At 34.5% G+C, this 13737-nt stretch overlaps 1 protein-coding gene across 1 annotated transcript in view; it reads left to right on the plus strand.

The window, feature by feature from the left end:
- Nucleotides 1–71: 71 nt before the first annotated feature.
- Nucleotides 72–13737, plus strand: part of LOC132194807 (SH2 domain-containing protein 4B-like) — a 31325-nt gene continuing 17659 nt past the window's right edge. Inside the window, exon 1 of the mRNA XM_059616317.1 lies at nt 72–350. The gene's annotated coding sequence lies outside the window, so the exon portion shown is untranslated. The remainder of the gene's footprint in view (nt 351–13737) is intronic.

Consider the following 13737-nt stretch of genomic DNA (forward strand, 5'->3'; position numbering starts at 1 on the left):
GTACCACGTGCGAAAAGTGACGTCACGCTTGATGGTGGTGGGGGAACGGCGCTCGAACCGGAGAACTTTTCCTGCCGCACTTATTCTCTGCAGTTGGTCTTTCGGCGTACTTTGATACGAATCCGGACCTCGGCGGAATGTCGCCGTAGTACACACCAAGTGCGCCGAGAATTTGCGTCCTAATTTCGCGGTCGTTGTCTCCTGACGGACAACAAGAAGGTGTGAAACCGTCGTCGACCTTGCAAGTCCCGTGCGTGTCAAGAGCAAGGTTTTGCGTTCCTGGTCTGCGCCTTTGTGGATGGACTTGTAATAGGCTCATCAAGAGACGAGGTGACAAGTTTCTGCAAAAGGTAAAAATAATTTTTTCTTAATATTTAAGTTAACTTATTTAAACTAATCATTGCAATTTTTGTGTGCCTGGAGCTATTTATTGGTAAATTGGCCGTGTCGTAATATTTATTGGCGCCGGACAGAGGTTGAAATTCGACCTTTGCCTTGACTCAATGAAAATCACCCTATATGGACAATCCTTTCCGCATAATATTATTATTACGCGAACACGCGCCTGATGCTTGAGCCGGAGCGATTATTTCCAAGGTGTTTGCGTGAGAGAAATCGTCTACTGATGAGATTGAACGTCACAGAAATGTCTGCGACTTTGTCTATTCAAGGAGTTTTAACATAAAAACAATTATTTATTTATTTACAATATATCATACCATGAAAAGTTCAATTTTAGAAGCTTGAAAAGATGTAGTTCAAATAATTTATCTACATTTTAACTAATTTAAATTACTTATTTTTGTTTATATTCAATGAATTTGCAATATAATTGTTAAATATTATTATAATTCCAATTTTACTACCTATAAATTTGTATATGATTGATTTATAATTATATAATATAAAATTTTTAACTATATAAAAACAAAATTAATATTTCATAGCTGGGAAAAATGTCTTGGGAAAATTGAAGGTCCCTGAACTGAGAAAAAAATGTGTAATTATAAATAATCAGATAATGAGGAACAGAATTATTAATTAAACGCCTACGTTCTCTAGCGTGCTTTTAATTTTTTCGTTTCAATTAAAAGTTCATATTCCGACTTCCTCGATACTCACACGCACGTTATTCATTTTAATGCATCTCAATTAAGTACTTGTATTTCATTGTTTTCAGCTTCCGTGCCTCCGTTTTATCTCTTTGCGCTTTTTGTGACATGAATTTTTAACGATACAGAAGCCATTGTAGCACTTCTCATTTTGAATTATATTCAGACGGAAAACGACGTGGTGACAATTTGACGCGTAATTCAAGCCCTGGCAGGTGCATACGTGCCATTCAGGGAAAAATCAGTTAGCGGGTTGCTCAAAATTAACGCGGCGGGATAAAAGTCACGCGCACCTCAAAACACCAAAACGTAAAAATAAACACAATACATACTGTTCCTACTTTGTTGCATTTTGAAAATTTTTTTATCTTTTATCCAGAAATTAAGGTTTAAATATACTTTGGCTTGTCTAGTGTAAGGCTAACTCTGTAAGTCTAAATTTTTAGTAGTCTATGAATTGTAAGTCTTATTATTAAGTATGCAGATTGTAATCAAGTGGTAGCTACTGTCTCGTCTGCACTTGAAGCACATTCCCTTTTGTTTTATTTTTAAAATTTATAGATTCAATTTATTAAAAAGAAATTAAATAAATTTTTCTAAAAGAGCCTGTGTGGAATCATTAATATTTTTTAAATTAATTATTTGGGTAATGTTTTAATTAATTATGTATCAAAATTTTGAAGACTTATTTGTTAAAATAATAATTCCATCAGTAATTCATGAAAAACTCATTTACAAACGATCTCATGTGAAGTATTTTTCTTAGTATTTTCCGTATTTTTTACAATTTTTTTTTATTCAGACTAATATTTAGGAAAAAATAGAAATAAACAATAAGTTAAGACCAGAATATCCCACATATTAACCCATTTATACATCAATATTATTAGAAACAGTTTTATTATTATCTTACATTAAATATTAGAGTTAATTAAATTAAGTTATTCAAATAATATAAAACTTTCAATTTTTGTTGTTGATTTTTATATTAAAATAGCAGACGACGCTCATCATTTTGATGAGTTTTAATTCGCATAGCAACGATAGGAAGCAGAAAAATGCGTCGATCATGCGTTTTTTCCACTTTATCAAGCACTCGGCGCCTGCCGGTGCGTGCCTGATATTTACTTTCCAACAAGCGAGTGAATCCTTGTCTGTGTGCACAGCAAAGCTCCTTGCGGTTCTATTTTGTCAACGTGTTTTTTTTTATATCTGAATTCCTTGAATTATGAAAAAAAAATTATTAACTAAATAGAGCAATTCTTCCTTCTCTTTGGCAGCTGCTCGAAAATATCAAAAGCGCCAAAAACTCCTAAAACCGCACCAGCATTGTTTTTTTTTTTTTTTTTTTTTTTTTTTTTTTTTATCTCTTGTGGGTTTATTTTGGCGTTGGGCGACAAGCAAGAAAACTGCTGGCTGAGGTTTCGGCTGAGTAAATAAAACTGCTAGAAACAAAGACCTTCGCCTACAGGTGTAAACACTCCGGTGACAAAATCGCCCAGCCATCGAATGCGCAATAATTCTGCTGCTTTTTGGGAAGTAGACCAGCAGCACACACTCCGCCAAACACGTAAAGCACCTGTCATCTCTCTATATCATGCGTCAGAATTGCGTGACTCCAACTGCGGTTACCTATTGTCACAAATAGTTATTCAAAATGAAGAATTTCGTGAATTTTTATACGGATTTCAATTAAAAATCTGATGGAAATGAATAAAAGTAAATCGAAAAAAGCAACAAATTTTAATATCTACTGTTTTTGCAATTGTTCAAGTTTTAAGCAAATCACTTTTTTATAAAAAATTAATTTTCCATTATTTATTCTTTCATCATTTTACATTCTCACATCAATAGTTAATATTTTATAGCTTTTTATATGAATATACTAATAAAATACAGATTATTACACCTAAATTTAAAAAAAAATCGGACATAAAATAAAATTAAATATGAAATAAACGTGTTGTAACATTACATTTTATTATTTTTTAAGACTTTTTGCATAATATAATTTTGATAATTTTTTTAGTTATTATTCGTATTTTCTTAATTTAAAAGCATTACTTTTCATCCTGTTACACTTGTTTGTTTATCCATTAATTTTATTATTTATAAAAGTATTTCAAATTTTAATTAATAAAATAAAGTTTACAAATTTCAGAATTTTTGCAGCATTCCAAAATGAGTGATAACATTTTTACGATTTTTATAAAGATTTCAACCATTTTTATTTATTTTTAATCTTGTAATGATATTTGTTGTTCCTATAAATCCTAAAATGCCATGTAATTCAAACTTACGTTTATTCGCAGTGAAATAATTTAATAGAAATATTCAAAATAACCTTTTAATACTTGCAACTCTTACAGGCACGATTTATCTTAATTGCTGTATTTGAGAAAAATCTTAATGCCATTGCTCCAAGAGCGTGAACGACCCTGACTGTCGGCAAGACCTTATACGCTTTTTCTCCTTTTTGTTTATTGTTTTTTTGCTCTGCAGTAAAGGAAAACCAAGTACCTTCTATTCTTTTTTTGGCGTCATTGCTGCTTGTCCCAGCGTAACAGTGCCTAAGTAAGTGGCTTGGCGAATGCAAAAGGCCGCTCACTTTTTGAAACACAATCAACCTTTAGCGTCGAATAATCAGAAAATTAATCACGTTCGCGAGAAGAGTTATTTCGTCATGTTGTTATTTTTTTTCGCTATTTGCGCCGAGCTAAAAATCGCTTGCATAAGCACTTGCTCAGCAACTTGTCCGATGAGATTATCCTTGATGGTTCGGCGGCGCTACCTGAAAGAACGAAAGGCCGGGACATACCACTCCGCATGACTGCCTGCGCGACCTCCACCTGCCATCATCGCTGGTTTTTCTGCTGAATCGTCACAAAAATGGCATAATTTATGCTTTCCTTGCGACAGAAGCTAATTTTTTAAAACACAATTTGCAAAAAAATATGTATATTAAAAGGCATCTTGATGATTTTTGTTCTACTTGGTTTAAAAAGACACCGAAATTATTAAAACTAAATTCGAGATAAAATTTTTAACACACTTGAACACACCTAAAGGTTCAAACAGGGGCTATTCCAATTTTTAATAACCCTGATCTTAATTTAGTTTCTTAATTTTTAAATTTTCACTAAATGTCACCATATCTCAGATTAATAAAATAAAGACTTTGTCGAATTTAGTGATTTAGCAACCAAGACAGTCCCTCAAGGTTTGAATGTTTTTAGATGGAAAATAATAACCTTCGATGAATCCTGTTTCACTTTTTTCAATGCAAATTTTTCAATAAACTCTAATAATATAGTTAAATTTTGTGTTCTTTCAAATTGGAATAACAATCTTTATAAATTTCGCTTTGTAAAGCATTTTTATGAGGCTGGAGCTGTAAGAAAAATCGTCTTCCATTAAAACGGGATCGAACTCGGTGGCGTTTATTTTTTTATGCACCAAGCGAATCCATCTCGCCAACTAACTAACTAAGTAAGGCAGCAGTGGTGCGGTGACTTCCCGCTTATGTAATTTTACGCTTTAATGAAAACGCACTGATTATTTTGCCGTGAATTTACCGTACCTCTTGAATACATATTATACAACGCGGCTATTTTAGAATCTCTGCGTTCTGCAGCACAACTTGGAACCTGTTTAGCGTTGATGGAAATGGAATTTGTTTCAAATTTTTTCGAAAGTTAGTAAGAAATGATCATGAATTTCTACAAATTGGAAATTTAGAGCGACAGGTTATTCCATTTTAATTACATAAAATAATTATTTTCAAAACTTACAAGCAAACTAAAAATTTAAATTTTACTATTAATAAAGTCTTAACATATAATATAATACCGCTTCATTCCATAAAATTAAGAAAAATTGTGTGTTCTTTCAAAACTCTACTTAAATGGAAGTAGAGATGCATTTTTAAGTATCGTTTTTAGTTTCAAAAGTGGTTTGACAATAATTATAAAATTGTTGCAAATCGTATTCATCAGTTTTCCTGTTTTTTCTCTCCACATTTCCACAACGAGTAAAGATGCATTTTCTATTAGATTTTGCATGTGTTTATAGGTTCACATTACAAGGCGAATGTTTCTCCTCTGAATGCGAAGTGAAAGTGCAACCCTTTTGAATCGCAAGTCCCTCCCTATGCTTTCCCTGCGCTCTCGGCAATCAAATGCAACACGCGCACATGGGTGCCACCCTCGCGCAAACACAGACGCATTGTGCACAGAGCGCACGGCGAAATCATTATTAAAAACTGCTCTCCGCTTCGAGAGTTAACACGTGGGGGATCTTTTATGTGCATCGGCACGGCAGGTTGCCATGGCGACGGGGCCACTTGACTTTGTGCACTGTCGATACAAAAATGCTGCTATATCTTTCAACTCTCACTTCACTACGCATATAAAACAATTCTTTGGGTAAAAAGTGTAAAAGTTGTCGCCAGCTAGACGAGCAAGACTCGAGAGGAAAAATGAATAAATAAATATGAAATGCCTCGTCTGGCTCTCAAGGATTGCCGCCGTGGAGGTCGCGTTTTATGTTCCGATACATTATTTCCAGTGATAATGAATCATACGAATCAGCCGTGCGTATTTACATAGTCAGTGCGTTTTGTAACTCGAGAACTTTGCTCCGGTTGACTGCAATAATAAAACGGTCTGTTGAGCAATTATTCTATGCGATTAGAGTAAAATTTTGCTGATGATTATTATAATTCAAAAAGTCTTGAGAGCTTGAATTTTTCAACAATAATACACAATAATAATTTTCCATTGAAATGCACTTTCTCCTTTAAGGTTTTCAATTTTTTTTCAATATATATAATTATATTATTATATGAATTCATATTATAGGATTTATGTATTTGAATATTTTTATTATTTATCTTGAATTTTACTTAGAAATCGCTAATGTTGACGGAGATTGCCTTGTCAGTTTTCAGTTACTTTTGTAATGTTTTTCATAGCTAAAAATGAATTATGCCAAAAAGTAAAATATTTATTTTCTGTCAAACTATACTTCAGTCTAACTTCAGCGTCAGTTATGATCGCTAGAATCACATTTAAACCTTTTAGTGTTTTAATTTTACTCACTTCCAATTCGGAAAATTCCATAGATTGAATTTTATCACAACCGTAGCTCTAATCAATTTCATAATTTTTCAGAGTCGAATAAAAAAAATCTCAGCTTAAAAATAAACTGTTATGCAGCTATAATAAAGGTAATTTTTTTTTAGTAAACATGTTCATGATTCATACACTATTTTAATAATTTATTTAAATTAAAATATCTGTATCCAATCAGATATGATATTGTATAAATCAGGAAATATACTATGTCATTTTGAGTGGAGTGCTCATGATTCGAATGAGACCAGTGCCTCTTTGAAAGTCAATTACCGCCTATCTTTCCTCAACACGCGGATTTTCCAAATTCTGGCGCAACATCCCGTCGAGTTACCAGTGGGTGTTATGCAAAGGCACTATATATACTTTCTCACGTGCTCACACACAAATTTGCCACACAAGCAAAGATAATTTCAATTTTCTACGGTGTGCGGCCGGTGGCTAGACTAACAAGTAACCACTGTGGGACACAAAGTCTTATGCAACTCTCACATTCAGTGTAAAACATAATAAGACGAAACGCAAGCATTAAATTATGAATTATAACTTTTATAACAGAGAGAGTGCATTGTTCGATTATACTAACAAAGTTGAGTTCGCTCCACTTGTGTTGATGGCATGTTAGGGCATAAGTATGGTGTTGCGAGGAAACAATGCGAAATCCCATTGCATTCAGCCGGATTTTTTCTATTAATATTTGCCCTTATGCGCGGCGACACTTTCACACGCACCGCCACTGTAACGAGATAAACAAAAGAAGCCTGTCTAAACATAGAGCTGAAAAAAAAGACGAGCCGTGAAACGCAGAAGTTGCAATATATGGAGTGCAAGGCTGCGTAGCTGCGATGTCAATTTGCTGAGCATCCGCATTGCGTTCGTTTTGTTCCTTTTAAGGCGTTGTTGATTGTTGTCTTCAAACACCTTGGCCGTGTTTTTTTACACTATCAAAAACTTTGAGAAAGTATACACGTCGGAAAAAATTCAACTCAAGAAAGTTGATTGACAATTTTCAAATTGCCAAACTAAAAATTTAATTAATTATTAAATATTATTTGATTTAGTACTTATGACTAAACGCCTTTTACAATATTATTTTTTTAATTTGCAAGATTATTTTCATTGAATCAAGAAATCACAAAAAAAAATTTAAATTTTGCATGATTTTTTGCACTTATCATTGCAAATAATTATTTTGGATAGATGCTTCAAGTCTTTAAAGAAAAATTATTTAGCAGTTTTTAGTTTTACGTTTCTGTTTAATAATTCTAGTTCTCCTGTTTGGATATATTTTTATCTTGCAAATATTTGAAAGCTCTGACTCCAAGTTGATTTGCTTAATTTTTTCACGAGAGTGGCAGAACAGCTTACATATCTCGCAACGATCAGTTAGAACATGGCAATAAATTTTGCGTCCCGCTCTCGCGCATGAGTGGTAATTAAAAGTAACATGCCCCGCAATTGAAAACGCTTGTGTTTGAGTATGGCCAAATGGAACAACGCCGCCGGCGTTTTATTTTTAAATAAATTCAATTCCACTCCGAGGAATAAATTCTGTTATTGAGAGTGCGCGTGTGGTCTCTCTTTCTCTATTTATTTATTTATTGTAACAGGAAATGAGACTCAAAGAGGAGATTGGATCACTCAGCAGAAGGGCGGCGGCCACTTTTTACAACTTAAACAAACTCCTCTCATGATCTTTGAATTACCATACTGTGGTAGGGCATTGATCGGGTGTGCGAATCGAGTTGACGCCTTTCAAATAATAGAGTCGATAAATTTAATAAATCCTTCCTCGGATTGTTTCGAGTTGGCTCCAAAATAAACGTTTCACATTTTTTGTATTTCTCGTCAGCCTTTCCTCCTAGTCTAGCCGGCTCCGGACCGTAATTTAGCAAGGCCGCTGAATCTCTGGCGGCGCAAAAAAGAGATTCAGACCGTGCTAATGGACACATGATTTCAAATGGGAGATGCGGGTAAACAAATGACGTGGCTTGTTGAGCCCTGATATTAATTGCCCAAAAAAATAATGCTGAAAGCGATGCAGCAAAAAATTGTAAACAATTAGGTAGTCGGTTCTTGCATCTCAAGCAGACAGTGAAATGATAATTTGTAGATAGGCATCAAGAGCTCACATCAATTTGCAAACATAATACACGAGAGAAAAAATACAGCTGGACCATTGCTGGATTTCTTTGATTTGCTGAAATTGTTCTTCACAGAGTATCTGGTAGTAGAACATAGATTCAAAAAAAAATTTGCTATCAAAATAGAACTAAACTTTATTTTTTAATAAATCAGATTTAACAGGTTTTTTTTATAGTCTTTACAAAAAAGGTGTTGTATTAATTTTCTATTGACATCCGATAATCTATACAAAAAAATTTAGGAATGTTGTGAAGACTGGATTTTATAATGCCAAAAAGGAGTTCCATCAAATAAATTTACAGTTATCAATTTTTTTTATTATTAATTAAACAAAAAATTTAATCAAATAGAGTTTTAAATGAAAAATAAAGTGGGACTAAAATACGGTCCTAATTTTAGTTCCAATCTCTTGGGAGCTGAAAGTGAGCTTACTTCCTTACTTACTATTCCTGTTGTGTCCAGCACAATTTTTCTGTGAATCATCAGTCTGGGGAAAATATAGAACTATATTTATTATTCACTTAATACACAAAGATTAGTTCATTATGCTTGTTATAGTGACGCATTTAGCCCCTAAACAACCTATATTTTATACAAATATATAACATTTCAAAATAAAAAACTATTATTTGTTTCTGCGTGCCTTGCATGCTAAATAGAACCAAGAAAAAAAAACAATAGACTAGAGCGCGAGATTGGTGCACAATAATGATGAGCTGGCGGAGAGCGAGCCCGAGCATTTGGCGCACGGCAAAATTGTAGGCCGACGCGCAATAATAATCGAGCAGAGTACCGTGTGATATCGTTAAAAATGAGACGAGTGCACATGCACGTGGTGCCGTTATGCATGCCCGTGGCTTTCAGTTCCAGCACACACCAAATAATGAGAGAGAGAGAGACGCGGCGGCGGCAGCAGATGCGAGAGCGGTGGATGACGTGCCACTCTTTTCATTAAAGCCAATCTGATTCGGATTCTGAGGTTGGGCTTTGACTCACAACTCACACACCAGAGAGAAAATTGATTTTGTGCGAAGGTGTTGAATGTATTTGGAAACATCGCAAATTTCGCCAACCGGAACCAAACTAAAAATATGTAGAAACAGGCGATGACTCAGATCAACCGTTTTTGGATTTCATAATTATGGGTCTATTATCGCGTGGGTGTGAGTTTTGCTTAAATTTCGCATGTCAGTTTCCATTGCGGGCTTTTCCCACAAATAGAATAATAAATTGGTATTTGACCTGAATTTATAACAATGATTACAATGAACCAAAATGAAATTTGTTATTTTCATTAACTTTCTCAGACCCCCAACGGTGAGTCAGCACATTCTATTACGCTGGTATGATTCCTGTTTTCATTCCAAGCTATTTCAAGAGTTAATTCTTTTTATTTAAAGTAATCCACATTGGTAATTATTATCCTATAGACAATTCTAGATAAGTTGCAATAAGACAAATTTTAATTAAAAAATAATAAAGATCATTTACTTTAGATCCAAATCAAATATATGTCTTTTTAAATATGTAAAAGATATTGAATTCTAATTTCTCACCAAATTTTGTACGCAATTAACCGGTTTTAATTATTTTATAATGATCATACATATAATTTGGTAAATGATTTTCACAGAATTTACTAGCGCATTTGCAATTTATTTTGTGTTTTATCAATTTCTTCACTTTTATTTCAAGAACTGCCGGTATAATGTGAGAAAAATTTGCAGATTCCAATGCATCTCTTCTAGAAATTCGTCTTTGTCGCCCCCGTGCACGCAAAACTCACACAGACCTGTCTTTGAAGCCAAAGCTTTCCGGTCATAAAACGCCAGACGCTCTGTGTATTTCGGCAAGGGAGAATCGGGCTAATAATAAATGTGATTGCAGACATGGGGGCGAAAACAGGATTATGCTAAATAAATGATCTTTCTCCCTGTGACCGTGGCTAAAGAGGGTGCAGAGATGAGCGTTTGGGGTTGACTCGCTTCTGTTTGGGAATTCGAATTAGTCACGCCACGCAGGCTGCAAAACAAAAGAGGGGAAAAGGGAGCATGCAAATACTTCTACGTAGATTTTCCTGCTTTTTAAATCAAAGAATTATTTCAAAATGGCAAAAATGAAGTTCATTTGGTTCATTTATTAATTCATTTTTTAACTACTTAAAAAATTTAAAATTTAAAAAAAGCCAATTACTAAATTAATAAACCGCTTCTAACTTTCATCTTTTATTCTGTCATCTTCCTTTTGTTTTGTGATGGGCGTCCTTCCTGTAAAATTGGTAATGGTGGAAGTACCGAATTAAAACGTGACTTGAAAATTTTAAGTCAACAAACTAGTCATGCGCAAAAACATTTAAAATCTGTGTTTTCGTCCACAAAGCGAATCACGTGTTTGGTGTCCGTCATTGAGCACGAGATTTACGAACTCGACTGCTGCGCCCCGTCGATGCTTGGATCATTTCAAAACTGAAAATGCGGGAAAACGTGCGACGCAGAATAATCTTATCTGTCAAACTGCGCCTGTGAGTCTCTCGCTGCTCTGATTAAACCAACGACAAAATAAAGAGAGTTTGCTGCAAAGGGGACGAAACTTTGGTAAATTTTGTGCAAATATTTACGCGCAAAAAGACCTCATTGCGAGTAAACGAGCAGATAAAAGCCGCCGCTCGGACACGCCTGAAGTTCTGGGAATCAGCAGATAGATTTTTATTTTTCTTTTGACGTGTTTGGAATTGTTAAATGCATACGTGAGAACAATCAAAAATTCAATTTTCGGCCGCGCAGACCCGGCGCCAGACGTCCAATCAGTTTTGAATAAATCATTTTTTGTTTTTATATTCTTCGGCAGCACTTCTCTTTGCATTCTAAATCGAAAGAGGAATTTCTTCTGTCTGTAAGCGATGAGAAATTCCACTATGGGATCAGACAAGTACTACAAAAGTGATAGTTGTTGCCATTCGTTATAACTTTCTACAGCACAGTCAGCTGCCCTATCAGCTAATTAGTCAAACGCGTGTTTGGTTCTAACCAGCCCAATTATTTTTCTGTGGAACATAAAAGAATTATTTTCGTAATGAAAGGAGACGAAAGAAGAAGCACGTTCTCTAGGTTTAATTGCGGTTTTCTAGGTTTTTATGGACCTAATTTTCGCACCAATAGCCAAATCGGTGCATAATAGGCGTGCCTAAAAAAAAGTGTGCTGCGAGCTTTATCAGGCTTGCTTAATTGGTGATGTTTACTGCTTTGCTTTCCACCACTTTCTCAGATTATTATTATTATTTTTATATATTAAATTTATATTTTCTATTTTTAGCTCTACTTGATTTTTTCTTGATATTTAGTAAAGTTAGATAATTTGAACTAAAAAAAAATGATATAGCAATAATTATACCAGGAATAAGGATTTATATAAACGAGTAAAATTTGTTTATTGAGCTAAAAAATTGTTTGTATTTTTTTTTATCAGTTTTTTATCATCACTTTGACCAAACAGGTCAAAATTTTTGCATGTTAAAAATAAATCTTTAAATACTTTTTTCCACCTAAAACTTTAATTATTTTACGTAAATCTCAGTCAGTCTAGGATTTTTATTAAAAGTAAATCATACAAATTAATAAGAGCATTGTAATTTTTATATTTAATAGTGAATTTCTTAGCATTTTTTAGAGTCATCAAATAAATCTCTTTTAAAACTGTTTGTCTAACTTTCTTTTTTATTGGATGCAAAAAGCAATTATTCTGCATCGGAGCGTCCATTATCTAATTGCATCTTCATGCTAATTATTTCAACGGTGTGGTCACTGCAGTTTATTTAATTCAAGAAGCTTCTCCTCATTCAATTCACCATCAAGATAAAAAAATGCGGTGTTTTTATGTTGTTGAGATTCACCGTGCAAGCAAAACTTATTAGGCATCGCGGCGAGATCTCCGTCCAACGCCATCAGCCATTGTTGAATTAATGCATATCCTCGCCTCATCGAAATGCAAAACATGTGGCCAAAAAATTCAATTAAAAGAGTCTTCTTACTATGCCAAACAAAACCCTCGGTGTCATTAACCTCATTTCGCGCCAAGCCTTCTTGTACATCCCATTATAATGATTTGCAAAAAAACCTTTTGTTACACCCAACATATTCAAATCAAGCGGAGATTCCTGTTCTTGGAGGCGAGACAGAAAATAAGAAAGAAAAACTCCTTTGTTGATTGTATTATTTGTATTTTTAATAACGCACTACCCTCAATTCCATTAAATTTTTACAATCCAATTTTTTGTACTTTCTCCCCGTCGGCAACAATCAACCAGTGTCAATAACCAACGTCTCACTTTATACCCGTACCGGTAATTACTATTTTCAACGAGGAAATCATCGCTCCGACCGCACTAAACGGTAAATTTTGAGATTTCACCAAAGTGCTGAATAATTCAATCAAAGTCCGTGTGGAATGAGTGGCAAAAATCCGCCGCCGTGGTGCTTTATGCCTTTCTTTCTCATGAGAGAGACAACCGTTTCAGAAAATTTATACGTTTGGTCGTGGGCAGACAGACGAGCTCGTTGAACTCCTTCGCACCTCGGCAGCGCCGATAATGGGCAAATTAACGACTGCCTAGGTCGCACGGGCGGAATTTTATATCCCTTTCGACGCGCGAACAGGGTTTTGCCCTTTTTCCAAAGCATTAATTTCCCTCCCACCTTTTCAAATTTATTGCTTGCCCGTATTTAGCGTCGGAAGAAAAATTATATGTAAATTGGTCATGCACGAATGAGTGACACTTTTCTTTTGGCAAACCGGCGCCAATTATTTTTACTTCACATTTGCACGCGAGTGTACCAGTTTTAAAAAAGACACTACCTTCTCGCGTTTCATTAATTTTATAGCCAGTTTCCTTTTTCATTTGAGAAAATTAGCTTCATTTGTATAATATGAACGAGGGTTTTTGCATACATTAAGATGCAAATAAGAGATGCGGAGTGGGTTGATTTCAAAAGGAGTAAGCGGCGGCGTATAAAATTAATTTAATGTCAATTTGCTTGGAAATTATGCGGCGAGGTGACGCCGATTTGCTGGCGCGTGAATCTCATTAAAATTAAATCAGATAGAAACGTTGTTATATCGGGACCGGTTCCGTTACCTTTATTATATTATCTCTTATTGCACTAACTGCATTATTCTATATTTATTGATTTCTTTATCAATAAAGAGACCAAGCCTATTTACTATTAATTACCGATCCGGCCAGGTTTCCCCAATCTATATGCAAATAGGCCTAGAGCCATTTGAAAGTACCTCGGTTTATCAAAATACCAAAGCCCTCTCTATTACTTGTTGTTCATTTAGTGTTCCTATTA

This window comes from Neocloeon triangulifer, unplaced genomic scaffold (genome assembly GCF_031216515.1).
Source record: "Neocloeon triangulifer isolate White Clay Creek 2 clone unplaced genomic scaffold, ASM3121651v1 ptg000001l, whole genome shotgun sequence".
Classification (NCBI taxonomy): Eukaryota; Metazoa; Arthropoda; class Insecta; order Ephemeroptera; family Baetidae; genus Neocloeon; species Neocloeon triangulifer.